Source organism: Canis lupus, chromosome X (assembly GCF_011100685.1).
Source record: "Canis lupus familiaris isolate Mischka breed German Shepherd chromosome X, alternate assembly UU_Cfam_GSD_1.0, whole genome shotgun sequence".
Taxonomy (NCBI): Eukaryota; Metazoa; Chordata; class Mammalia; order Carnivora; family Canidae; genus Canis; species Canis lupus.
In genome coordinates this window covers 39,402,341-39,430,065 of record NC_049260.1, presented here as the reverse complement: position 1 = coordinate 39,430,065, position 27,725 = coordinate 39,402,341, and the positions used below count along the sequence as shown (strand labels likewise).

General features: G+C 39.1%; 1 pseudogene; it reads right to left on the bottom strand.

The window, feature by feature from the left end:
- Nucleotides 1-214: 214 nt before the first annotated feature.
- Nucleotides 215-27,725, bottom strand: part of LOC100684054 — a 60,287-nt pseudogene continuing 32,776 nt past the window's right edge.

Sequence of the window (27,725 nt, the reverse complement as noted above, 5' to 3'; positions counted from 1 at the left end):
TTGTTTGAGGCTTTACCAGGGATCAGGCAGGACTGGGACAAGGACCATGTTAGGGGAGCAGGGCCTGCATACCAGGCCAATACTTGTCCTTAGGGAAATGTTGGGGAGCTCAGGCCTGAGCTCGACAGGTGAGGAGTCCAGTTGGGCACCTCAAAGTAGAGGCAACCATAAAAGGAAGAATGGTCTAGTTGACATTAGTGCAAGAGCGATAATGTCAATGGGGACAGACTTTGCCGAAGAGAAGTTGAGTGTTGTAGAGCTTTAAAAGGCCTACATGAACAAGTATTTGGGGGAGTAATAGGGGCCTAAGAGGGCTTGAAGTGAGGAAGAAGGGAAAGAAAAGAAGGAGAAATTAACAAGAAGGATGATTCTGGAGTGCCGGGAGGTCCACCTTTTCTCAAGAGCCCCAGTGGAGCAGTACTGGTGCAGTACTAGCTTCTTGCTCCTCTCTCCTGATTTTTTGTAAAGATTTTATTTATTTATTCATGAGAGATACACGGAGAGAAGCAGAGACATAAGCAGAGGGAGAAGCAGGCTCGCTGCGGGGAGCCTGATATGGGACTCTATCCCAGGACCCCAGGATCACGCCCTGAGTTGAAGGCAGATGCTCAACCACTGAGCTACCTGGGCATCCCTCTTCTCTCCTCTCTCCTGGTCTTAACAGGGCCCTACTAGTTGCCCATGGCAGTCCTGAACATAGGCCTGGGAGGAGGCAGCTGGGCTTTATGTAGGCAGAGATCTTCTTCAGGCCAGAGGGTGATAAAGTCTTTCATGTTTCTTGCATTCAGGCACTTGGGCTCAAATATATGGTGCAGGTCAAGGATGCCATAAGCAAGGAGATCTGCAAAGGTGATCTTGTCCCCCGCAAATGGTGACCTCTTCCATAGAAACTGTCTGTGAGACCTTCATCTTTTTAGGGAGCCCCTCCAAGGACTCATGCTTTGTTTCTCGAAGTCAGGGCTGTAGCAAACACTGGCCAGCTGATTGGAAGTGTCTGTAACCTAGTTCTTCAAATTGTCCACATGAATCTTCTCTCTTGTTTCTCCTCATAGATTGTGCTTGTGAGCAATGCAGTAAAGGGTGGCATTGCTCTGGGTGATCTTGTGAACTTTATTAATGAAGTAGGGCAGACTGAGAAAGTCGAGGCTCAACTTGAATGTTTCATTCAGCCACTGGCTTCTGTCATACTTGGAGTATCCCCATCACATATTTCTTCTCCTCATAGCCTTGAGTCTGTGTGGTCCAGAAGCAGGTGGATGGTATAAGCCAGCCCATGGGTGCCCCAGGGAGCCAAGGTCATGGCCACCGTTCAGCTTTCTGTGGGCTCAGGGTGTAACCTCAGTGGAGCTGGGCTGGAACTTTATCCTTCCAATTTTTCTTTATGTTAGAAATTACATCCAAATAAAAAGTTTAGGAAGGAAGGAATCCCAAGAGTCAAAAATTAAAGGGAAACCTACTAACAATATAGGCACTAGTGCTTTGGCTACCCTAAAAGCATTACTACATTAGTAAGTAAAAGACTTGCATATTTTAACCACTTGGAGAGGCACCAAGATTTAAGGCCCTTGTGAGGCAAAGAGATGGAATTAAGATCCCTGAATAAAACATAGGCTGTCAAAACTGTGTACTCTGTTCAGAAGTATAGACAGGATATAAATCCTCCAGCAAAGGTTAATGTCTGGATTTGGGATTTGAGTGAAAAGAAGGTCTCCCTTGATAATTGAAAACTGCAGGCTACCCTCACAGGGTACAAATTTACCTGCCTGTGTGGTAGACATTACTTATGCTCTCCAATACATAGTTTTCCTTTCCTTCCTAGGCACCTAAAACACTGTACTTCCTCATCCCCCTGCAGCTGTGTGGTGCCACATGACTACCTTTTGCCCACGGTCACTTCTGGGCTGAGGAAGTCAAAAGCCCGTTCACCATCTTTGAGCTTTCTTCTGCTGTAGAGACCCAGGAGCCATAAGAACATCACAAAATAGAAACAGCCTGGATCCGCCTGAATCTCTGCTTGGGGAGAGCTGCTTTTGAGGAGATACCCAGCTTGAAGCAGATTTTGTATGAGCAAGAAACAAACATTTGTTGTCTTAAGCAACAGAAATTTCAAGATTAAATTAATTGCTCGCCTGCTTTCTCTCTCTCTCTACACACACACACACACACACACACGCACACACACGCACACACACGCACACACACACAATCTATGAAGGAAAATATAAGAAAAGGAAATCCTAAACATCTCATGAAGTAAAATCCAGCAGTGTACTTAAGACAAAACAAAACAAAAATTAAAACATCTAGGATTTATCCAAGAAATGCAACCAAGTAGGCTTTATCCTAGAAATGCAATGATAATTCATTATCAGAAAATATATTAATGTGATGTTAGATTTATAATAAGAAATATATATTTGGTCTTCATCCTGGGCTCTGGCACAGAGCTCCTAAAACACTTGGAATTTCCTGTGGTAAGAGCAATAAAGATGTCTTTTGTTATGTTAATGAGGTGACCTTTGGACCGCACCTAATGGTAGAGCTGAACACCTGTAGAACCAGCCATGTGATTAGAGATTAGAAGTTTCAATCCTATCCCCTTCATTTCTGGGGTGGGGAGAGGGTCTGAAGATTGAGTTCAATCACCAATGGACAATGATTTAATCAACCATACCTGGTTAATAAAGCCTCCATACAGACCCCAAAAGACAGGATTTGGAAAGCTTCCTGATTGGCAAACACATGCAGATGTGGGGAGAGTGGTGGGCCCAGAGAGGGCATGGAAGCTCTGCACCCTTTCCCATAGTTTGCCCTAGGCATCTCTTCTATCCATCTGTTCCTGAGTTATAGTTATGTCCTTTTATAATAAACCATTAATCTAGTGAATACATGGGTTTCCAGAGTTCTGTGAACCACTCAAGAAAATTTATCAAACCCAAGAAGGGAGCTGTGGGAATCTCCTGATTTAGAACCAATTGGTAAGAAGCACAGGTGACAATCTGGACTTGTGACTGACATCTAAAGTGTGGGGGTGGGGGGCAGGGTGATAGTCTTGTGGGACTAAACTCTTAACCTGTGAGATCTGATGCTATCTCCAGGTAGACTGTGTCAGAACTGAGTGATAGGACACCCAGCTAGTGTCTGGAGAATTGCTTCATGCTGTGGAGAAACCTATGCACACATACATTGGAAATCTGGTGATCAGGTCCCATTTAGTGATATATCACACTAATAAATGAGATACTCTAACTTATCCTGACTAGCACACTGAGTCATCCAAGAAAGTCCTGAGAAACCAGTATAAGAGTGGAAAAATGTGATGCCTGGATGGCTCAGTGGTTGAGCATCTGTCTTCGGCTCAGGGCATGATCCTGGGGTCCTGGAATCGAGTCCTGCATTCAGCTCCCTGTGAGGAGCCTGCTTCTCTCTTTGCCTGTGTTTCTGCCTTTCTCTCTGTGTCTCTCATGAATAAATAAAATAAAATATTTTTTAAAAAGTGGAAAAATGACCTCAAATTGATTATATTTCAAGAGGCCTAGAAGAGAAAATTCAAGATCCCATAGAAGGGACCCATTCTCAAAATGGGCCACCTAGGATTTCCACACATAAATATTCCCTCCCCTTCCACTAAGCATGATCTTAACAATAAAAAAATGTGTATATGCAATCAATACATAAAACCAGCCACCATGAATGAAAACATAAAAGAAAACATGAATACTATTCTCTTGAACTTCATATAATGGAATTATATTTGAACTAAAAATATTAAGTTGGCTTAAGAAATAAAATAACAAATTGCAAATCATGAGGAGGAAAATGCTATTAACAAGAAAACAAAGATTTGAAAATAAAATCAGAAACAATGAAATACCATTTTTGAAATCACCAACTCAATGTACATGCTAAAACACACTACACATAGCTGAACTAGAAGAGTGGTTTAGAACAATTACCAAAATGGTGTGCAAATGGAAAGAAAATAAAATATACAGGAGCACAGTTAAGAGACCTTGAAACTAGAAGAAACACATTTACTACAGTTGTAATAGAAGTTTAAGGAGAAAATACAAAGCATAGAAGAGAAATAATGTTTGAAAAGATAATGACAGTGAGAATCATACTAAATCTCAAGCTGGAGAAATACAAATAAATCCAAAAAACACATCCAGACACATCATAGTGGAACTGCTGTAAAAAATTCATGAGAGGCACACAGAGAGGCAGAGACATAGGCAGAGACAGCAGCAGGCTCCCTGCAGGGATCCGGGTGTGAAGCTCGATCTGAATTATGAGCTGAAGGCAGATGCTCAAGCACTGAGCCACCCAGGTGCCCCATACCTTCATTTCACTCTCCATGTAACCTCCAGAATAATCTCACTCTGTGCTTCTCAAACTACCTATGGTATGTATGTATGTATGTATGTAATCACACCTGAAGGATCGGTGTGATTATTTTTCCCCTAAATCAATGGCCTACCAATACTTTGTCAAAGTCAACCACTCATTTGGATGTGACAGCACTGTCAAATTGCTATAAAAGCTTTCAAATACTTAATCTCAATTTATGTATTTACTGCAGACTAATAACAAATAGTTCTTGAACCAGCAACCATAGGTGGACCACAATTTGAGTAGTACTGATCTAGTTAAAATTCAATTCTGAAAATTCCACTTAAAATTATGTAATCAGTCTCCATGACCTACAAGAAAACTTCCAAATTCCAAGTAATATGGTATACAAGGTCCTTTGTGATCTGTCTCTCCAGTATTATCTCCTATCTTTGTCTACTACAAACTTTATACCCAGGGCTTGCAGTTTCTTAATCAGTAAGAATCACTGAAAAAGGTGAAGAAACACACTCTAAGCTGAGATTACCTAGAGCAAATCCCAAAGCCAGACTGCAGAAAGGAAAGTCACCAAGTAAGCTACTATTTCCTCTACATCAGGAAGCTTCTAGCTCCTGAACCATATAGCCACTGATATAATTTTAAAAAGCTGCTACAATCAGAACAATCATCATTACCAGTGCCACCACAGAACTACACCATACCTGCTAGGATCTACACTATGAAAACTAACATCCCACACCCTGTCTCTCAACACCCATGATGCTAGTTACTTGACATTGGGACCTCTGTTAATGCTGCTGTAGAAAAACTCTGTCTTCCGTATCTTACGTGAATGCACCTACCTGATTCATTTAACCTTCTATAATGTGCATAACCAGTTGCAAGGGAGTCTCTAGAATGTAGATTTAAATTTTCTAACCCCCACACCAGAGAAGAAGACACTGAATCCATGTTTTTCATAATCCATTAATGGTTTATAAAATTGATGTAAGGTGTCATGACTCATTTTTTTAATGAAATGGAATGGGTTGGGATAGACTAGAAAATATCATAGTACACATTCAGGGTTACTAACATTTCATGAAAATTTTGCTTTAGTTATATAAGTCAAGAGAATGTAATATGGAAATGCACTGAGATACTATATAAAATGCATTTATTACTGTAAGTTCCAGTCCAAAAAGTTTTATTTCTTATTTTATTTTATTTTTTAAGAGAGAGAGAGAGAGAAAGTATGGTTTGGGGCAGAGGGAGAGGGAGAGAGAATCCTCAAGCAGACTCTCCACAGAGCACAGAGCCTGATATGGGGCTTGATCTCATGATCCTGAGATCATGATCTGAGCCGAAACCAAGAGTCAGAGCTCAACCAACTAAGCCACCCAAGTGCCTTTAAAAAGCTTCAAATCCATTATACTAGTGCCATAATTCTCAAACTTTAGCCTGCATCAGAATCCCCAGGTGGATTTATTAAAGCACAAAGGTTGGGTCCCATCCCAAATTTCTGATTCACATGTGGTGTGAGGCCTGAGAATTTACATTTCAAACAAGTTTTCAGGTGATGTTGATACTGTTGGTCCAAAGAACATTCTCTGAGAACTGGTCTAGAACAGTGGTTCTTAATATTGGCCACACGTTAGAATCATCTGTGCAGCTTTTAGAAGTCCCGATGCCAGGCCACACTCCAGATCAATTACATGAGGTTCTCTGGGGTGAGACTGGGTCATCAGTTTTTTAAAGCTCCACCCATGATCTCAATGTGAAGCCAAGAACAAGAACCACTGCTCTAGAAGAATGATGGAATAGATGTTGAGCATCTATCTACAATTTTTTTACCTTATTTATCTAAATCCATCATTCTTTAAGTTATCACCTTCAGGAACTGTTTTAGAACCTCTTGATCTCTAGACTCATGCTTCTTTCACTGGCAAATAGCTTCATACACTGAAACAAATGCTGGATTTGAAATCAGAAAACTACCCTTTGAGAGCTGACTCTCTTTCTTACCAGGTATGTGACCTTGGGCAAGATCATTAGGCTCTGTTTCTTCACCCACATAATGTGGGAGATAGTAAAACATCTTGTCAACCTCACAGGATGGGCATGATAATATAATATAGGCAAAAAAACAACTTTATGAATGATGAAGCCAGTGTGCCTAAAGTTCAGGGTGCATCTAGGGTGGAGCATCAAGACATGAAGGAAGATATTTTGATTGGTGTTCGATGTTTAAGGCTTCTCTGTGTTTGAATATTATCCTGGAGTTTGGACAATAAGCTGTGCAGTGGAAATTTTTCAAAAAGGAATTGATATGAATCATTTGTGCTATTTTTCAAACAATAACTCTGGTGACCAAATTCTTTAATGGGAAACAGAAAGAAAGCCCAGAAAGCCATTCTGAGGCTGTCATACAAGAGTAATTAAGAGAGGAAGAGGGTCTGAACTGCAGCGTTGGAAAATCGGACAGAAATTGTGGCTCTACTTTAAGACATCTCTTGGCAGAATAAATGGACTTAGGTGAAGCAATTAATAGAGAAGAAAATTCACTTGGATTGTGCTCGCATGTGATACTAAAATATTCAGACTTTTAAAATAGAATTTTATCCATGAGCTATATATATAGCTACATCATTACTTGGTTAGATATTCAAATAAGGTACTGAATATTTTGGTATTATTTCGTTTTTTAAAGTTTTTATTTAAATTCCAGTTAGTTAACAGGGTGCCTGGGTGGCTCGGTCAGTTAAGTGTCTACCTTTGGCCCAGGTCATGATTCCAGGGTCCTGGGATTGAGTCCCACATTGGGCTCCCTGCTCAGCAAGGAGTCTGTTTGTCCCTCTCTCTCTGTCCCTCCCTGCCCCATACTGTCTCTCTCAAATAAATAAAATCTTTTAAAAATAAATAAATAAATAAATTCCAGTTAGTTAACATACAGTGTAATATTAGTTTCAGATGTACAATATGATGATTCACCATTTCCATACAACACCCAGTGCTCATCAGAACAAGTGCACTCCTTAAATCCCCATATTTTGGTATTATTTTAGATTTATTATAGATCAATTTAAGTAAGTTAATTGATACTTTCAGTCTGGTCAGAATTTGATTAATTGCCGTATACAGTTTCACTTCTTTCACAAAAATAAAGTAATGCTGCTTTTTACTTATGATGAAGAAAGACATACTGGTAACTTGATGTTAGCAAAACATCACAAACATAAAAGGAGCCAAATGTGGTATTTTTACCACAAGTCTGAGTACAATGAGGCACACAAACTGATCACAAAATAAGACTAACAAACCTCTTCCAAGAACCAGAGCCTGGGGAATACTGCATACTGTGCGCCTCTTGGATAGTTATCATACATACTAGCATGTTAAAGGCTCCAGGAAGTCACACACAAAGAAACACGTTCTGTTCTGCTTAAAGCAGCATTTCCTATCCTTATAAGACTATGAAAGATTTTATTATTTTTATTTATTCATAACATCTATTACATTCTGTAAAAACAGGGAAAGGTATAGTATACTTTGGGTTATGTAAGTTTAGAAAAAGTCTCCCAACTTTTAAATAATACACCTACAAGCATAATTGTACTTATATATTACTTATATTTTGCATATGTTATACAATCACTATTGTGCTTAGGTATTACATACATTGTACAACATACATGAAACAGAAATTTAGGATGATGCAATATGAAATAGTCTTAAAATTTCTTTTTATTGTGGCATAAAAATTCTATATTAATATCAGACAAAGTAGGGCCGCCTGGGTGGTTTTGGGAGCCATACAATCTTTATCACCACTACTCTGCCATCAGAGCACAGGGAGACCTGGGTGACTAAGGGATTGAGCATTTGCCTTTGGCTCAGGTCGTGATCCCAGGGTCCTGGGATTGAGTCTCCCATTGGGCTCACCACCGGGAGCCTGCTTCTCCCTGTGCCTATGTCTCTGCCTCTCTCTGTGTGTTTCTCATGAATAAACAAATAAAATCTTTAAAAAATATTTATCAGACAAAATAGATTTAAAAGCAAAAAAAATTATCAGGGATAAAAAGTGACATTACATAACGTAAAAAGGTCAATTCACTAATAAGACATAAGTGTTCTATGTGTGTATGCACCAAACAACTAAGCTTCAAAATACATGAAGTAAAATCTGATAGAATTGAAAGGAGAAATAGATAAATTTACAATTACAGATGGAGATTTTTCAACACTCTTCTCTTAGTACTTGATAGAACAAGTATGCAGAAATTCAGCAAGGATATAAAAGAACTGAACAAAATTATCAATCACAAGGACCTAATTGACATTTATAGAAAACTTCACTTAATGGCAAAATGTTCATCTTCTCAAGTGCATTTGGAATGTTCACTAATATACACTACATCCTGGGTAATAAGACAAACCTTAACAAATTTAAAGGAATTAAAGTGATGCAAAGTATGTTCCACAACAATAATGGAATTAAACTTAAAAGTTAATTACAGAAAGACATCTTGAAAATTCCCAAGCTCTTAGAAATTAAACAAAACACTTCTGAAAAATCCATGGGTCAAAAAGGAAGCACCAAGACAGATAAGAAAATATTTTGAGCTGAAATAAAAGTGAAAATTCAGCATAACAAAATTTGTGAGATGCACAGCCAACACACCGATTAAAGCACAATTGCCAGATTGAATTAAAAAAAAACAAGCCACACCCATATGTTATCCACAATTATCTATAATTAGGGAGAAATGTATAGCATTAAATGCTTGTATTGGTAAAGAAGAGAGGACTCCAATCAGTAATCTAGGCTTCAATATTAAGAAACTGGAAAAAAAAAAAAGAAGAAGAAAAATAAGTTCGAAAGCTCTTTTTCACATTTGGCCTTGGGATACCCAGCGGACCTGTGTGTGGTAAAAGAAATTTTTAAGGTCACTCATTTTATTTCAGTATATAGTTTCAATGTGTAGTTTCTACTTTATAAGAAAATAAACCTTCCAGTCAAATCCACTTAACCAGGCTCATGTAAACTTCAATACCCTGGAATAGAACCAACAAATAGTGAGAGGACCTCTGTCAACCTGTCTACATTTTATGGAATACAAGCTTTCTCTCAGGAAACCATGGATACCGGGTACATGACACACAACAGCCTTCTATGCAGATGGGCTGAGTGAGGCCTTCAGTGTTAGTCTGAGTATTAACTGCTGATAAAGCTTAATTTCTTTCTTGTTTTTTTAAAGGAAAAAGTCCTAATATTTTCTTCCCATACCCAAATGGATCTTTCACATACCCCAACCCAGAAACTTCTAGACTAGAGAACAAAGGGGTAAAAGGACCTAGTTATGAAGCAATTTCATCTCTGAAGTGATCCCATGGAATTCACCCACAGCAGACAGAGTATACTGACCCCAAAGTGAAGCTATGTAAGAAGTACCTATTTCTGAGGCTGAAATAATCCTTTGGAGAACACACTGCATTTTGTTAAGTTGTCAACCCGTGGGTTTCTATTTCTCCTTATATGTTGTGCTGTGACTATCTTCTAAATACCACATTCCACTGTCAGCTTGATATTTAAAACCAGTTGGCCACACTCCACTGTCATCCATTATGTTGCATTGTTTTACAAGAAATATGACTTCTTTCACAGCAGACATGTTGATCCCAAGGAAACTGTTTTTCACATTTTACTGTATGGATTTCTAAAATATATTTATCCTAGACATAAAAGATATAAACTTGAAGTGATTGAACTTACTTAAACAGTTAATTGATTTATACATGCTGCTCCTTTCTCTCGAGATGAATTTTTTTAATATTTTAAAATAAAGTTTAAAACCCCATCTTTGTTGGCTCAGATGCTTGCAGGGGAGTTGGCTCATGATGCTTTCTCATTTGGGATCATCTTCTGTTGCTAAGAGATTTGCATATGCTTAGGATGACTTAGGATCATTGGTGCAAAATATACTCAGAAATTCATCCATAAGTGACATTTTTATACAAAGAGTCTTGGTCAGGTAGACTTTCAAAGAGAAGCAATCTTTCTTTTCCTTTGACAACAGTGGAAGTGCAAGCTTGAAATTTAAGTATAATTCATCACTACCATGGTCCATTTGATTCAGCATTCAGGATGCTATCACCTCTGTTAGAACCTGAATTATCCTACTAAATTCCAAATATTTCCCCTAATATTTGAAAAGAATGAAAAAGAAAGTGCAAATACTTAACAATTGCACATATTTACACATGTTTAGTATACTAGTTATCTATTGCTGCATAATAAAATGCCACATACATTTGTAGCTAAAAAAAAAACCCCACATTTATTATCTCATAGTTTCCTTGGATTAGGAATCTGAGCACGGTTTAGCTGGATTTTGTGCCTCAGGGTGTCCTATGAGGCTGCAATTAAGGTGTCAGCCAGGGCTGGAGTCACATCTGAAAGCTCAACTAGGGAAGGATCTACTTCCAAGATCACTGCATGATTGTGGACAGAATTCAGCTCCTTTTGGATTACTGGGCTGAGAATTCCAGTTCTTTGATGGCTGTTAGCCAGAGGACACCCTTAGTTCCTTGCCATGTGGACCTCTTAAACAAGGCAGCTTGTTTCATCATCTTAAGCAGAGAGTCTGGATAGCAAGATAACATGGCAACAATCTCTTAGAATGTAATCAAAGAAGTGACATCTCATAGTTGAGATAGTCCATTGAAGCAAGTTACTCAAGGGAAGGGGATTACACAGGGCTGTGAATGCCAAGAGATAGGAATATTTAGGAGCTATCTTAGAAGCTACCCACCACACTGAGATACAAGATCCTATCTCCTTTCAGTTATGATGGCCACTTCCAGTCTTCTCATTTCTTAATAACACATGCAGGACATGCATACAATAAAACAATCCTTTTTTGCTTACAAGTAATAATGTATCAGTGAATTCAGCCAGATTCAAGTCAAAAAAAGATTGACAGGTAAGAGATTTAGACCAAATGGTTTTATTTTTTAACTCCTGATATCAGGAGAGATTTTTCTTTCTTGTTTTATAACCTCTATCACGAGTAGAGTCTGAATATATTTTTTCCTCAAATTTAAAGCAACAGGGCACCTGGGTGGCTCAGTGGTTGAAGGTCTGCGCTGCGTTTGGCTCAGGTCATGATCCCGGGGTCCTGGGATTGAGTCTCTTATCAGGATCTCCGCGGGGAGCCTGCTTCTCCCTCTGCCTGTGTCCCTGCCTCTCTCTGTGTCTCTCATGAATAAATCAATACAATCTTAAAAAATATTTAAAGCAACAAATTCAAAGAGGAGTATAACATTTTCCAAACAGGTGGTGCCACATGATAGTCACAAGTCAGGAAAGTGTCTCTAGCCTCCACTAGCAAACTTGAAGTCAAAATATGTTAGAATCATGGACTTGGTTTGGGTTTTATCCAATAAGGAGACTTTAGACAAGTACTGAAGTGTAGGCATCTTGGGGGTGGGCGGGGAAGCAATGTTAGGAAACACTAGTAGGGGAATGGGGAAATGAGAATGGAAGCAACTGTGGTGGATAAAGTGTGTGTTTTCAAGCTAGTTACTATTATGGCAACTGGAGGTCAGCTATAGTGGGGATCTGTGAGAAAGGAAGTGAAGAAACTATCTCAGTGTTATCCCAACTAAGGGTGAAAAAGCTAGGGTATTTGTTCACTAGCTTCTTATTACCATTGGTTGAAGATCGCTTCCAGAAGCATTAACTCTCTGGCACTTTATGCTTACTATGTGTGAAGGCTGAGCATGTTCCCTCAGCCAGAGGGGGGAAAAAAGCCCCCTGGCAGAGTCACTGGCATTCATGGGAAGCAGCCTTCAACATGTAGAGATGAGTGTGGAAGAAATATGGATGGGGCACAAATAAAATCTTCTGTAGTCACTGTAACTGAAGAGCTGTTCAGAGACCACCCAGTTCTTTTCCTGCTTTCATCAAGGGTTATACCTAAAAACACCCCTAAGGAGACAAGCAGTTCTTATGTCATGTCTGGTTGTGTCATACGTTCCTGATCATGGCGGGCAAGTGGTGTGATAACACTAAGATGTGAAATGTACAGGAAGCTCCGAAAGTTTCCCAGAAAAGCCTGTGCCCCCAACACAAAAGCAATGGTTCTAAGTAGCAACGACTCTAATACTGTGATTGATTGGGCAGGTCCCCTGGAAAATCACTGATCATTTGACAGCTTACCAAGTACCCTTGGAAGTCGCAAGAGACCACAGAAGACACAAGGTACCCTGGAATGTTGAAATAGATCACATCGGCCCCTAAGTAACCTGGGAGGTTATAATGGGCCACATTAGCTCCAGAATCCTAGGACGTAGTGCTGAGTCACATCAACCCTAAAGCATCCCAGAGGTTTGGGATGGCCCACATCAGGTCTGAGATAAAATGATCTTTGATTTTCTAATTCCAAGACACCTTTCACAGACAGGAAACAGTGGAAAAGGTAACAGGCAGCAGGCACACTCTGACAGTCATACATTTTTCCAGCCAGCTAAATAGTAACTGACCTCAAGTTATAACTGCACTAAGACTCCTAAACAAAACTGAGCTTTTTCCAAATTTAAATTAAATCAATATTTGTTTTTTTTTTTTTTTAAATCAATATTTGAAGTTGCTGGTAAAATGATTAATAGCTCCCCAAAGGCACAGTCTATTTTTTTCAACTTAAAAAAGACTTAATTTCTTTTAAAAGATTTTATTTATTTATTTGAAAGAGAGAAGAGGAGCACAGGGTGGGGCAGAGGGGGAAGGAGGGACAAGCAGACTCTGTGCTCAGCATGGAGCCTGACACCAGGCTGGATCCCACAACCTTGAGATCATGACCCAAGCTGAAACCAAGAGTTGGATCCTCAACAGGCTGAGCCACTCAGGCGCCCCACGGTACATCCTTGGTTTGCTTCCTTTTGTGTCTCTAGTCCAGTATTTGGGATAATAAATAGGTATTAAATAAATAGATGAACGTCTTAGTGTAACTGTCCTTTAAGCCAGAAACTATTAATAAGCACTTCATTGGAATAAAAGAAGTGAGGTGTCTATTTTCAAATACATAGGGGAATCAAACAGTTAAAGTTAAACAGACTATTTTTACTGTGGGAATTCTCAGAGTCTTTAATATTCCAAGCTGCATTTTAAGTCACCAGGCTAGGGAGATGGGATATGCACCATTTCCTGAACTTATTTAACCACGAAACTCTGTTATTTTTTTTTTCTCCCATGGAACATTTCAAAATCCCAAAGAAGTTTGAGCTGTTCTAACTCTTAAAGGTGGCTTAATGATTAAAAATCATAAATCATAGCAAAACTGAATTGCTGTGGGGGGGGGATTCTGAGGGAAGGGTGTGGTTGCAATAAGAGAAGAAAAATGGAAGCATAATGATTTAGGGTCTCAAATTAACTGACTATGGCCATTGGTAAAAATTAGGTGTCCCAAAGAGTTCTATAAGGGGCTGGTGTAGTTTCTGCATCATGACACATCCTTTCTGACAATTAGATATTCTCTGTTGTTGGATCCCATGGCCAGTACTACCTGTAGACCTGGGCACCAAGGGCCCCTCACCTAGAAGGAAGCCCACACTTGAAAGTTTAGAAGACCCTGCTTTAGATTTCCTCCAGTAGTGCCCTCCACATAAAGCAAGTAATCCATAGAACCAAGGAAATGTGCTCACTCAAACCCCACAGCCCCTCTTCTAGGTCAAGTGTAGGATGCTAAAATTCTCTACCCAAAGGGATCCAAGCCACTTCCAGGGCCCACACAGGCTTGTTTCCAGGTCCATCCTCTTGAGAGCAGACTGTGCTAAGGAATGGCTGATGAACTGGGTGAACGGGGTACAGGACTCAATGGAATACAGTTGGAGCTGCCCAGAGCCTCTCGTAGTTCAAAACAAAGCCAGAGGTGGAAGGAAAGGGAGGTGGAAGCTATGGCTGGGGTCTTCATTGACACTCTTGCTTCAAGCCCTACAAATATTAGGGGCAGGCCTCCCTTTGCAATTGCAGTATTCCTGCTCAATGAGGCCATGTGTGGAGTCCATTTTTATACATATTCTAGTAAAATTACTTGTGACTTCCTCATCATTTGCACACTTAGGAATTATCAGATAACATGGCATTTCTAAGATTTATCTCTAACATCTCACCATTCCTGCCCTCACATTTTGCAAGGATGTATGAGAGACACACTCCTGTACATGGCCTTTTCAATTATATGTATCACAGTCAAGAAGACATTTTTAAAGACCTCTGAAGAAACAATCCGTGTCACAACAGTGCACTTGCATCAATTCGCAGGGAGTCACTGAAAAAGTAAACAGACTGCCTCAGCCAATAGTCTACATCATGATGACAGGAAATGTCCCGGCTCTGCCCACTGAATGACATTCTTCTAGACCACATTCAATCTGAAAATTGAAAAATTGGGGTGGGGGCACCTGGGTGGCTCAGTGGTTGAGGGTCTGTCTTCAGCTCAGGTCGTGATCCTGGGGTCCTGGGATCAAGTCCCCCATCGGGCTCCCACAGGGAGCCTGCTTCTCCCTCTGCCTATGTCTCTGCCTCTTTCTCTCTGTCTCTCATAAATAAAAATAATCTTTAAAAGTTTTTTTTAAAGATAGCTCTATGCTTTAAAAAAAAGAAAAGAAAAATTGGGATGTCAAGAGGGTAAAAAGCCATGATGAGTCTGCAGCCTTGGAAACCCAGAAGCAGTAGGCAGAGATTCCTTCCTTCAGGGAGGAAGATAGCCACTGACTTAGGAAAACAGAAATCACTCCTAAATAAAAAGTGACGGAGATTGATAAGAGAACATAAGAAATATTTTTTCTCCCTATTTTTATTGTATCATATCATATCATATGATATGATATCGTATCGTATCATATTTCACTGTAAGACTATTTAACATGAGATCTACCACGTTAACAAATTTTTAAGTGTGTAATACATTATTGTTAATGACAGATACAATGTTGTACAGAATATCTCTAGAACTTGTTCTTGCTTTATTGAAATGTTATGCTCATTTATTAGTAATTCCCATTTCTCCCTCTCTTCAACCTCTGGCAACCACCACTCCACTCTTTGATTCTATGAATTTGACGATTTTAGATACTTTATATAAGTGGAATCACATAGTACTTGTCTATGACTGGCTAATTTCACTTAGCGTAATATCCTCAAGGTTTACCCATGTTGTCTCATATTGCAGAATTTCCTTCTTTTTGGGCAGCCCAGGTGGTTCAGCGGTTTAGCGCCGCCTGCAGCCCAGGGCCTGATCCTGGAGACCTGGTATCGAGTCTCACGTCGGGCTCCCTGCATGGAGCCTACTGCTCTCTCTGCCTGTGTCTCTGCCTCTCTCTCTCTGTGTGTGTGTCTCTCATGAATAAACAAATAAAATCTTAAAAAAAGAATTTCCTTCTTTTTAAAGCCTGAGTAGTATTCCATTGTATATATGTACCACATTTTCTTTATCCATTCATTTGTCAATGGACATTTATGTTGTTTCTACCCCTTGCTATTGCGAATAGTACTGCAATGAATGTAGGAGTGCTGATGTCTCTTTGAAATCTTGATTTCAATTCTTTTGGATAAATACCCAGAAGTGGGAGTGCTGGATCTATGGTAGTCCTATTTTTAATTTTTGGAGGAACCTCTATACAGTTACCTACAGTGGCTGCACTATTTTGCATTGCCACTAACATTGTGCAAGGGTTTCAATTTCTCCAAATCCTCACTACCAGTTAGCTGTTGTTTTTTAGATAATGGCCATCCTGATAGATGTGATGTGGTCTTTGTGGCTTTGATTTGCATTTCCCTAATGATTGGTTATGTTGAGGATCTTTTCCTATATATGTTGGCCATATGTATGGGTGGGGTTATTTTTTTTTTTGAAAAATGTCTATTCAAGTCTTTAGCCCATTTGTAAATCAGGCTATTAGTTGTTTTTTTGTTTTGTTTTACTATTGAGTTGAAGTTCCTTGTATATTGTGCAGATTATCACAAATGGCTTGCAAATATTTTCTCCCATTCCATAGGTTACTTTTTCACTCTGTTGATTTTCTCTATTGCTATACGGAAGCTTTTTAGTTTGATATAGTCCCACTTGTTTATTTTTGTTTTTGTTGACTGTGAAGAAACATCTTGATATAAGTCAAGCTAATACCACTGGTCCACAGACCACCCTTTGAGAATCACTGTATTAAACACTCCATATTCCCCAAATCCCACCTCAGATTCAGGGGATCAGATTCACAAGGGAGATGCCCAGAATCTGATCTTTTAACAAACATCCCTGATGATCATTCGTGTCTAAATACACCATGCCTTTTATGTACACTAAAATTCATGCTCTTTCCTTTTTAAGGAGCTCTTCAGACACTGACCAGAGCTCATTACTCTTATCTACACAATACTTTCAAAATTCTGATTATCTGATTTCCCAACACAGAGTAGATTAGAAGCTATCTACTTGTGATGTGGAAGCAGGTTTGTTTCTTTGTTCATTTGATTTTGGTTTTGAGCTATAATGTGAAACTTTGTTTGCAGAAAATAATTTGCTATCAAATGAGGTTATTATATTTTATTTAAATAACAAACTCCAAATCTAGTTTTTCCTTAACCTTCTAAGTTCAACCTACAAATCTATCTTATCATTCTATTTATGAATCTAGTAAAGTTTAATGATTACTCACACAGATGCCTTTGACTGATGATTAGTCCCATTTAAACGAAATGTCCTTATAAATGGAACAATTCAATTTACTTTTTAAGCCCCTTAAATATCTGACTAACAAATAAAACCTTCTCAGCACTTAATTTATTCCTATAAAAGTAATAAATTAAATTTAAAAGTATAGTGAATCTTAGAGTTCTCTTAAATGTCCAAACATGTCAGTATAATGCCCTTAAAACTAGGGACAAAGCCTTGAGAAATTCTTCCAGATGTATTTTAAAATCTGTAAAAGTTGTGTTGAAAAAGAAGGAAAAATGCATGATCTGTCAAGACCAAAGAATTTAAAACTAAAACATAAAGGTTTTTAAGTATCCTGAGATATTAACTTTAAAGATCCCATTTTGTGAAGGAGTAGCCTGAGGTTGTAGGATTCTGTGAGTGGATGGAGGAATTTCGTAATAATTAGGTACAAACCAGGGATGCAGGCTTTGTGATTGTGACGATTAATTTTATGTGTCAACATGACTGGATCATGGAGGGCCCAAATATTTAGCTACCCATTATTTCTGGGTATGTCTGTGAGGGTGTTTCTGGATGAGATTAGCCCTTGAATCATTGAACTCAGTAAAGCAGATTTTCCTGCCCAATGAGAATTGGCATCACTCAATGTTTTAAGGGCTTGAATAAAACAAAAGACAAAAGAGGGAAAACTGTCTCTTCACTGCCTGACTGATTGAGCCAGGACATTGGACTTCTACACTTAGACTGAGGCTTACACCATCAGTTCTGGTTCTTAGACCTTCAGATTTTGACTGATACCACCAGCTTTCCTGGATTTTCAATTTGCAGATGGCAGATTGTGGGATTTCTCAACTTCCATAATTGCGTAAGCCAGTTCCTAATGCAGTGATCATCCCTTCTTTAAACTTTAGTGTATATATAGTACAAGACTCCGTGAGTATAAAAAGGGGGCTCAGCTTGACAGTTGAGATCAGGAAAAAAATTGCTTTGTCTGGCTGCTACTCCAACCCAGCTGATATCTCTGGACACTATGTACCATCAACTCTCAAACAATATTTGGAATGGTATAATGGGGCAATTAACAAGCCCCCAAACCTCAGTAGCTTAGGACAAGGTAAGTTTACTTCCCTCTCATGGAAAGTCCAATGCAGATGTTCCTGGACTATGGTTTTCCTCTAAGCAGAGACTTGGAGATTCAGGAACATTTAATCATGTGGGGCTGCCATCTTCAACACGTGGCCTCCAAGGTTGCTATGGAACAAGTCAAGACAGAGCTTGGACAAAGCACAGCAGCTTTAACTCAATGATCTAAAGTGTCACAATACTTTGGCCACAATCTATCAGCAAGAATTGGTCACATGACCACTCCAGATGAAAGACTACTGAGGACGTGGTCTAGCCATGTGCTAGAAAAAAAAAATGGAAAAAAAAAAAAAAAGAAAGAAAGAAAAAAATGGATTTGGTGAGTGTCTGGCAACTCTCTGCCAGGGATGGCATAAGTGTTTCTTTAGAGGGTGTATTAGTTTTCCAAAGCTTCCATAACAAATTACCACAAACTGGGCGGCTTATAACAACAAAAATTTGTCCTCTCACAATTCCGGAGGCCAGAAGTCTGAAATCAAGATGTTGGCAGGCCATGCTCCCTCTGAAGGCTCTAGGGGGAGAATCTTTCTTTGCCTATTCCAGCTTCTGATGGTTGCCAGCAATCACTACCATTCCTTGGCTTTTAGCTACATCTCTCCAATTACTGCCTCCATCTTTACTTGGCCATCTTTCCTCTGTTTGTTTATGTGTGTCTACAAATTTCCCTCTCCTTATAAGGACACCAGTCATCAGATTTAGGGCCCACCCAAACTCAGTATGACCTCATCTTAACTTGATTACATCTGCAAAGACTCTATTTCCAAATAAGATCACATTCACAGGTACTAAGGGTTAGGGTTTCAACATGTTCAACGTATTTTCTGTGTGTGTGGAGCGAGGGAGACACAAGTCAATCCACTACAGATGGAATATTAGTTTTCTATGACAGTTTCTGTGGACCATGAGTTCTGGCACAGGTCAGACCAGGGTCTTACCAGGCTGATATCTAGGGCTGTGGTTCTCACGTAAAGCCCAGAGTCCTTTGCTAAATTTACAGGTTGTTACAACTGAATTCCTTGTGGTTGTAGGACTTAGGTCCCAGGTTGGCTTTTTGTTTTTGTTTTGGTTTTGGGGTTGTTTTTGTTTTTGCTGGAGTTGGCCAGGGGTCAGCTACATCTTCAAAGTCGGTAGAATACTTCTATGATGTTTTTACCTTCTTGCCTGGTTAAGTCAGACCCTATCAATACAAGACTGTCTGTTTTGATTAGCTCAAAGTCGATTGATTAGTAATCAAGTCACAGCAATCTCATCATATTTCTAAGTTTCAGCCACACTAAAGGACAGGTGATTATACAAGGGTGTGGATCATTGGGGGTTATCTTAGAATTCTGCCTACCACAGAGGTAAGGTTCTTTTAATCACAGGAAGATTTAGAATTAAAGCATAAATCTTTAAAAGCTATACTTTTTAAATTTTTTGTATTAAAGAATCTGTGCATATTTGGTGCCTCTGTACTTGAAATGTTCAAGAAAATTTGTCTAACTGGACTAATAAGCCAGTTTGTAATTCCTACCTACATTATAATTGTACAGTGAATTTGGCCAGGTGCATTAAGTTGAAACATTTTAATATCTTCCATTTTAAGAGAATGGAGGCCTTTTCTCAGTTACTACATGAGGATTCTGCCTCTGTTTTTTATATGATTGAGTTTTTCTGAGTTCAAGGGCTGCCATTTTTTACTTCTTCCATCTGCTCAGGGAAATCTGTAATTCTCACTGAAGTTGTAGTTAATCCTCAGCCTTCATTAGATTCTTAGTTTTTAAAGCTGTCTTTATCCTAAAGTCTGGTATCTACTTCCTGGCTCTGTAAGGTAAATATGTCATTCTGGAAGTAATTTCATAAGGCCATAGCAAATAGCTAACCTAACCTGTATGGCTGTAAAATATTTTGCTTTATCATTTCCTGCCCAGCATCACCAACTCCCAACAAACACTCAAAGATGCCAACTACAAAAATGATTTATAGGGCAGCCCTAGTGGCGTAGCGGTTTAGAGCCGCCTGCAGCCCGGGGGGTGATCCTGGAGACCCAGGATCGAGTCCCACGTCAGGCTCCCTGCATAAAGCCTGCTTCTCCCTCTACCTGTGTCTCTGCCTCTCTGCCTCTCTCTCTCTCTCTGTGTGTGTGTCTCTATGAATAAATAAATTATAAAAAAATAATAAAAATTAAAAAAATAAAATATCTTTAAAAAATGATTTATATTTAATTCTATATTATTAGGAACATAACTTAAATCAACAAGCAGCAGAGAAAGAAGGATCCACTGCCCATAGGCCCATCTACCTGTTGAGCATGGTAGCACATTTCCTTCCTCCAGTTACAACTTGGCTAATAACATTTCAGTGGTGGCAATTAATTAGAAGTTATTTATTGATACCAGGATGGAGACTAGAGTGAAGCTAATGAGACATCCAGGTTTCAGAATGCAAGGTAGCGCTCACTCACACATGTGCTGGAGAAGGTACTGAAACTTCTTCACAGTGAAAGCACAGGGTCTGCACCAAGAGTGTGTGCCACCTTACATTTTGCACCTGGTGCCTTGCTTTCCTCACCTTGGTCCTGGCCTTATTGGTACCTTAAAAGCCCACTGTTACAAAGACTTCAAAAGATCAAGAAAAGACTACCCTCCATCTTGCAATGATAATTCCTGCTTTATCTGGCTTTCTTGCTAGGTGAGGCCATACATGAAGGATTCGACTTTTTTTGACTTGGTATTGCCTCCTCTCTCAGAGCAGCACCACCTGGCCAAACTTTCTCTGACCAATCTCATGTCTGCCATGGAAAATCCATCACAAAACTACCTAAAAATACCTTTGTAGCATATTCATTTTTATACCAGAATATTCAGATCTACAAAAAATAATGACATAAAAAATCACCTTTAATCCCACAACTCAGAAATAACTATCATTTACACTTCAAAGGATGACCTTTCCATCTTTTTTATGCATACACTTTTTAAATAAAAGCATAGACTCAAGCTGTACATATTGATTTCAGTCTTTTATTTACTTCTCATTATATCGTAATTTTCCAATGAAAAATCTTCCATGACATTGTTTTAAAGGGTTACTTAATACTCCATTGTGTGATCTATATCAGGATTTACTTATTCAATCTCATATTGCTGGAAATTTAGAATGTTTCCAAGTTTTCTCTATTATAAATTTCATTATCATGAGAATCCCCAGGGTTAGACTTTTGTACTCATCTTGAATTATTTCCTTTTGGTTTTAATTATGGAAGCACACTTTGAAGAACTAATCTTTGAAGATTTTTGTACATGTTGCCAACTTTCCCTCCAGAGAGTTTATACCAATTTTTATCTTGGTCCTTTGGCTACTAATAGCTCAATTAAGAAAAATAGCAATAGTAGTCATTGTAGCCATCATTTATGGAGGGCTCAACTTCTTTTGACTTAACATAGATTATCTCATAAAGTCTCCTTTATGAGACTTTAGTCTCCTAAAGTTAAGTGTTATTATCTCTATGTCATGGCTAATTTTATGTCAACTTGGCTACACCATAGTATGTAGATATTTGGTCAAACATTATTCTGGATGTTTCTATGAAGGTGCTTTTGGATGACATTAACATTTCAACTGGTGGGCTTTGAGTAAGGCACATTGCCCTCCATAATGTGGGTAGGTCTCATCCAAACAGTGGAAGGCCTGAAGAAAACAAATACTGACTTCTTTTGAGCAAGAAGGAACTCTGGCAGCAGACATGTTTTGGACTTGAATTGTAGCTCTACTCTAGGTCTCCAGCCTGTTGGCCTGCTCTACTGATTTTGAACCTACTACGTCTCCACAATCACATGAACCAGTGCCTTAAAATACATCCCTCTCTTCCTCTCTCTCTCTCTCTCTCTTCTCTCCTCACATGATATATATCCATATCCATATATCCATATTTTATTCACTCTATTTCTCTGGAGAATGCTAACACACTCTCTTTGGCAGATGAGAAATCCAAGACTTAGAGAGGCTGATGCCCCTAAGTTTACACAGATGGAAAACAGTAACATCACTATTCTAATCCAATTTATCTGACTCCACAACCCATGTTCTTAATTGTTGTATGAAAGAACTAGCCAAGATCGTCAGACTATGAGCCTATCATATTTCATACTCAGACATTCTCCATCACTGTGGAGAGGTCTGGGTAACTTCTTAGCACCTGCCAACATCAGAGAATAATCCAAGAGCCCCTTCACAGTAGAATATCCTGAAGGGGCAAACTCAGTCACACCAGGGCAGCTTTCTGACACATAGTCTCCTACCACCACTAAAAGGAGACCTTCTGATGAACTTATGTTGCAGTCTTTTGAAGGAGAAACCAGTGCCTTCAGTCAGTAGTGGCCATACTATTGCTCCTCTATTTTTCAGCTCCCAATGCAATGGGTTAGGTTCAGACATTCTCCCTATTTTTGTGATTTCAGGGTCACCTATATGATGAAATTGAAGAGCACAACTTCTTGTGACAGTCTTATTTCAAATCAAAATGGGAAGTTAGCTGTGAGCAGAGACAAATAAATGAAGAAAACTAGCAGACTTTGCTTCTTGTCTCTTCTAATTCCAGCACCTAGGGAGTCACCCTGTCTGAAATGAAAACTTATGAATAAACCCCCTGAAAGGAACATTCTCCTGCCCCAATACTCTAATTTCTTGTAATTCAACAATGTGCTGATATTAAATAAAGATGATGGACCTGAGCGAGCTGCTCTTGGACTGTCACTTTTTCTCACTAATTTTAGGAGAGCACCAGAGGCCCTTAGACACAGTTACTGAGGAATTCAAATTTAACTACAAATTTTGTATTACAATTGGCAGATGGGAAAGCTAGAACACTAATCTATTTCAGGAAATGAGGCTCCAGCTTTTGGTTTCATATAAGGGGTGTTGACTGCTACTTTTGGAATTCAGACTGCCGCTCAGCTCTGCATCCAGTTCCATCATGTTGGTGTTCAGTTGGCAGGACAATCTGGGAGTCATTCACAAGGATGAATGTGTATTATTTCATATAAAAAGGAAAGCCATGGAGACTACCTCAACTTAAGTCTTTCCTATGTGAAGGTGATGCAACCGTATGTAACCTAAAGATTGAAATATCCTCACCAGGGGCACCTGCATGGCTCAGTGGTTGGGCATCTGCCTTCGGCTCAGGTTGTGATCCCGGAGTCCTGAGATCAAGTCTTGCATCAGGTTCCCTGTGGGGAGCCTGCTTCTCCCTCTGCCTCTCTCTGTGTGTCTCTCATTAATAAATAAATAAAATCTTAAAAAAAAAGAAATGTCTCCCCCTCAAGCCCAAGACCTAAAGGGATGACCCCTTCATGCCCAGGGAACCTTTAATAGCTTTGGTGAAAGTGGTTCCAAGAATGTTCGGCTGCCCCCAATTCTGCCTCAGTCAAATAGATACAAGAAAAGCAAACACAGAATGGGAACTTTCAACAGCAGAAATAATAACCTCGACAAATTGGGCACAGAAGGAAGAAACCTCAACATAACAAAGGCCATATATGACAAACCCACATCTAATATCAGACTCAATAATAAAGGGTTGAAAGTATTTTCCTCTAAGATCAAGAACAATACAGGCATGCCCACTCTCATCACTTCTATTCAACATAGTGCTGGAAGTCCTAGCTAGAGTAATTAGGCAAAACAAAGAAATGAAGGCATTCAAATTGAAAAGGAAAGAGTAAAACTATCATTACTTGCAGATATGATATATATAGAAAACCCCAAAGATTCAACCAAAAAGTTTATTGTACCTAATTAATTGACCCAGTAAACTTGCAGGATATAAAATCAACATTCAGAAATAAGTTGCTTTTCAATACAGTGACAATGAAACATTTTAAAAAGAAATAAAGACAGCTATCCCATTTCACAATGGCATCAAAAACAACAACAAAAAAAAAATATGTAGGAATAAATTTAACCCAGGAAGTAAAAGATCCATATAATGAAAACTACAAGACTTTGATGAAAGATATCCTATGTTCATGGAACAGAAGAATTAATATCACTAAAATGTCCACGCTGCTCAAAGCCATATTTGAGTCAATACAATGCATATAAAATAACCAGGGGCATTTTTCACAGAAACAGAAAAAAAAAAAAAACAACCCTTAAATTGTATGGAAGAGCAAAAGACTCCAGAGAGCCAAGAGAAAGAAGAGCAAACCTGGAGGCATCACACTTGTGATTTCAAAGTATATTACAGATGATGAGGAAGATGGCAGCGGAGTAGGAGGACCCTAGAGTTATCTCATTCCATGAAAACAACTAGATGACTATCAAACCATCCTAAATACCCCAGAAATTGACCTGAAGACTGACAGAACAAACTCCACAACTAAAGGAAGAGAAGAGGCCACACTGAAGAAGGTAGGAAGTGTGGAGAAATGGTGTAAGGGAGAGACAAATCACAGGCACTACAGAGAGGAAGGAGCCATAGTCACAGAAAAGGGGGAGAGAGACAAGAGCACATAGGAGAACTCAAAAGGAGAATGTTTCCTCAAAACCATCGGCTTGGGAAACAAAAGGTGCTGAATTTTGTGAATTTTTTCAACCAGCGGGACTTAGATCCTGAGGTTTTAAAGGCCACCAGGATTGGCTGGGATAGAGCCCAGAGAGCAGTGCAGTGCTCCTGGAGAGAAGGCAGGCAAACAACACAGAGGCAGACAGTGTGGAAACAGCTATCTAAAGAATGACTGGGGCACACAGGATGGAAATTATTCACTCTTCTCAGCGTGTTCCTGAGAGACATCATTCACAGAGACACCTCTCCTGGAATAAATGAACTGGCTGACAGACACCATTTCCTTCAACACAGAGCCACCTGCAGGAAGCAGTGCAGCACTGACACTAGCTGCTTAATTTGCATACAGCAAGCCCCACGTCCCTGCACTCTGGTGGGACTGCCCTTCTCAGTAACAGTTGCCTCAGTCCTGATGCAGTGGGCCCCTTCCCCAGAAGACCAGCACAAAACCCTGCCCCTGCCCCTACCACATTTACTGAGCAGAGAGTTCTGTAGGGCCTCAGTTGTGGTGGAAGTAGTGTCGGGTCTCATTTCACAAGCATACCAGAGCACACCTAGTTAAAATTTGCCACAATCGAGCAAGGGGCCAAACATTGCCCATAGCAGGCAAGGAGAGTCTCTGCAGACAACTGACCTGAAGGATAGAACAGCCAAAACACAACCATCAACACATACCAGAGACACTCCCTGAAGTACCAGGCCCTGGGCACTACATGACCTCTTCTTCACAAGGACATTACTTTCAAGGAGCAGGAGACATAACTAACTTTTTTAACACAGAGAAGAAAGCAGAGACTTATACAAAATGTGAAGACAGAGGAATTCATTCCAAGTGAAAGAACAAGATAAGGCCATGGCCAGAGATCTAAGGAAGATAGATATAAGTAACATGCCTGATGGAGAATTGAAAGCAATGATCATAAGGATATTCACTGGGCTTGAGAAAAGAATACAAGACATCAGTGAGACCCTTACCACAGAGATAAAAGAATTAAGAGACAATCAATCGGAGATAAAGAATACAGCAAACGAGATTAGAAACAGGCTTGATGCAATGAACAGAAGGATGAAAGAAAAAGAGGAATGAATCAGAGACCTAGAAGACAAAATAATGGAAAATACTGAAGCTGAACAGAAGAGAGAAACAAGAATTATGAAACGCAAGAATAGACTTAAGGAACTCAGTGACCTCATCAAATTTAATAACATTTGTATTATAGGAGTCCAGGAGAAGAGAGAGAAAAGTGGACAGAAAATTTAATTGAAGAAATAATAGCTGAACACTTTGCTAGTCTGGGGAAAGAAACAGACATCCAGATCCAGGAGGCACAGAGAAATCCCATCAAAGTCAACAAAGCAGACCAACACCAAGGCATATTGTAATTAAATTTGCAATATATGGTGATTAAAAATTTTTTTTAAAGCAAGACAAAAGATATCCTTAGCTTACAAAGGAAGACCCATAAGACTAGCTGTAGATTTCTCAACAGAAAGTTAGCAAGTTAGAAGGGAGTGGCATGATCTCTTGAAAGTGCTGAATGGGAAAAATCTGCAGCCAACAATACTCTATCCAAGAAGGCTATCATTTGGAATAAAAGGAGAGATGGTTTCTCAGACAAGCAAATCTGAAGGAGTTTTGTGACCACTAAACCAGCTCTGCAAGAAATACTAAAGGGGACTCTTTGAGTACAAAGGAGAGACCAAAAGTCACAAAGACAAGAAAGGACCAGAGAAAATCTCCAGAAACAATGACAAAATAAGTAATAATATGGCACTAAATACACATCTATCAATAATTACTTTGAATGTAAAAGGGATAAATGCTTCAATCAAAAGATGTAGGATGTGAGAATGGATAAAAAAAAAAAAGACGCATCTATAGGCTGCCTACAAAAGATTCATTTTAGACCTAAGGACACCTGCAGGTTGAAAGTGAGGGGATGGAGAACCATCTATCATGCTAATGGACATCAAAAGAAAGCTGGAGTAGCCATACTTACATCAGACAAACTAGGTTTTAAACCAATGACTGTAACAAGAGATGAAGAAGGGCACTATATCATAATAATGGGCATAATCCAACAAGAAGATCTAATAATTATAAATATTTATGCATCCAACATGGAATCACCCAAATATATAAAACACTTATTAACAAACATAAAGGAACTAATTGATAATGATAAAATAATAGTCAGGGGCTTTAACACTGCACTTACATCAATGGACAGATTAACTAAACAGAAAATCAACAAGGAAACAATGGCTTTGAATGACACACTGGATCAGATGAATTTAACAGATATATTGAGAACATTCCATCCTTAAACAGCAGAAAACAAATTCTTTTCAATTGTACATGGGACATTCTCCAGAATAGATCACATATGAGATCACAGATCAGGCCTTGACAAATACAAAAAGATTGAAATCATACCATGCACCTATTCTGACCCAATGCTATGAAACCTAAGTCAACCACAAGAAAAAATCTGGAAAGAACACAAACATGGAGGTTAAACAACATGCTACTAAAGTAAGTGGATCAACCAGAAATCAAAGAAGAAATAAAAAAAAATACATGGAAACAAATGAAAATGGTCCAAAACCTTTGGGATGCAATGAAAGTGGTCATAAGGAGCAAGTATGTAACAAAACAGGCTTACCTCAAGAAGCAAGAAAGATCTCAAATAAACAACCTAACCTTACACCTAAGGGAATTACAAAAAGAACTACAAATGAAGCCCAAAGTGAGCAGAAGGAAGGAAATAATAGAGTAGAGCAGAAATAAGTGATATAGAAACTAAAACAACAATAGAACAGATTGATGAAACCAGGAGCTGGTTCTTTGAAAAACTTAATAAAATTGACAAATCTATAGCCAGACTTATTACAAAGAAAATAGAAAGGGCCCAAATGAATGAAATCACAAATGAGAGAGGAGAAATCACAACCAATACCACAGAAATACAAACAATTGTAAGAGAATA